A 2,225-nucleotide genomic window follows, 5' to 3' on the forward strand; every position below is an offset into this window, starting at 1 on the left:
AGACAAACCAATAAACAGACCCAGAACCTAATCCAAGCACCCCTCCACCCCCCACCACAACCCCCCCGCCCACCACAACCTCCCCACCACAACCCCTCCACCCCACCTACAACCTCCCCTACCACAACCTCTCTCACCATAACCCCCACCCCCCATCCCACCACAACCCCCCACCCCCCACCACAACACCCCCACAACCCCCTCACCCCCACACCCACAACCCCCCACCCCACAACCCCCCACCCCTCACTACAAACCCCCCACCCCACCGCCCCACCACAACCTCCCCCAACACAACCTCCCCCACCACACCCCCCCCCCACCCCATCCCACAACCCCCCACCCTCCACCCCACCGCCCCACCATAACCTCCCCCCCACCACAACACCCACTACAACACCCCCACAACCCCACCCAACCCACCACAACCCCACCCCCCACCCCACAACCCCCACCACAACCTCCACCCCCACCCCCCACCCAACCACAAACCCCCACCACAACACACACCCCCCCCCACCAACCACCCCCACAAGGCACCTAACCCCAACACTCTGTCTGTGCCTTTAAAATCACTGTATTATAATCCATGTTTTTTTTTCTTCTTCTTCTTCTTCTTTTTTGTTCCGAGATGATAAAATTCACATCGTTGATTCATCTCATAGAGGGAACGTTGTACTAATGAAACATTACGTTGATGCGGATGTGTTGTTGATGAGAACGGGCGGAGTGTGAGAATATACTGGGTATGTGTGTGTGTGTGTTTGTGTGTGTGTGTGTGTGTTTGTTTGTGTGTGTGTTTGTTTGTGTGTGTGGTTGGGGGGATGGATGGGTGGAGGGGGGATGGGTGGGTATAGCCCCCTTCTACCCACTAGGGGGGGGTTGTGGTTGGGTCTATCTGTTAGTTTATCTGTCTATTTATATATCTGCTTGTCTTTATACCTATGTATATATACTTATCCATGTATCTGTTTGTCTGTACGTACAGTACGTCCGTTTGTCTGTCCGTCTATCTCTCTCTTTCTTTCGCTTTGTTTGTTTCTATCTATCTGTCTGTCTATCTATCTATCTATCTATTCTATCAGCCAGTCAGTTTCTCTCTCTCTCTCTCTCTCTCTCTCTCTCTCTCTCTCTCTCTCTCCCTCTCTCTCTCTCTCTCTCTCTCTCTCTCTCTCTCTCTCTCTCTCTCTCTCTCTCTCTCTCTCTCTCCCTCTCTCTCTCTCTCTCTCTCTCTCTCTCTCTCCCCCTCTCTCTCTCTCTCTCTCTCTCTCTCCCTCAATCTCTCTCCCACTCTCCCTCAATCTCTCTCTCTCCCTCTCTCTCTCTCTCTCTCCCCCTCCCTCTCCCACTCTCCCCTCCCCCCTCCCTCTCCCACTCACTCCCCCTCTCATCCTCTCTCCCCCACTCTCACTCTACCTATCACCCCCAACCATTTCCACCAAGCCCCATTCTAATTGTTTTCCGTCGCATTCTGTGGTACCTCCACATACCTCTGTACATGCGATCAACGATAAATCCCGCGAGAGGTACCAGTAAGCTCCTTTAGAAGGTGCTGTTCATACCTCTTCGAATATGCAGTAAAGTCCTGTGAGATGGCACTTATATGATGTATTAAATCCCTTTTACGGTAGGCAACGTTAAGTCTTCCCCATTAGAAGGTACGTTAGATTTAAAACTCTTTGATGTGATGTTTTGTTTTTTTTTAAGATATATTGAGCACCCTTAAATCGTATATTAAATCCCTTAGATGGTGTTTTTAAATACTTTGTTTTGTATATCAAATTCTCTCCTATTAAAAGGCACAACAAACCTGATGAAAAGAAATAATAAGGCAGTTAACACGTACACCAAACCCTTCTCAATAAAAACTACAGAAAACCCCATTAAATACTACAGCAGATCCCCATTAAAAGCTACAGTAAACCCCCACTAAAAGCTAAAATCATCCCCATTTAAAGCTATAGCAAACCCCCATAAAATACTACAGTAAACCCCCATTAAAAGTTACAGTAAACCCCCGTTAAAAGTTACAGTAAACCCCCATTAAAAACTACAGTAAACCCCCATTAAAAACTACAGTAAACCCCCATTAAAAACCTACAGTAAACCCTATTAAAAAAATACAGCAACCCCCATTAAAAATACAGTAAACCCCCATTAAACCAAACCCCATACACAGTTACAGCAAAACCTCCCCTCCCTCCCCTTCCCCTCCCCTCCCCCCT

The sequence above is a fragment of the Penaeus japonicus genome, unplaced genomic scaffold, assembly GCF_977035675.1.
Source record: "Penaeus japonicus unplaced genomic scaffold, GWHDUDI00000001_assembly GWHDUDI00000001, whole genome shotgun sequence".
Classification (NCBI taxonomy): Eukaryota; Metazoa; Arthropoda; class Malacostraca; order Decapoda; family Penaeidae; genus Penaeus; species Penaeus japonicus.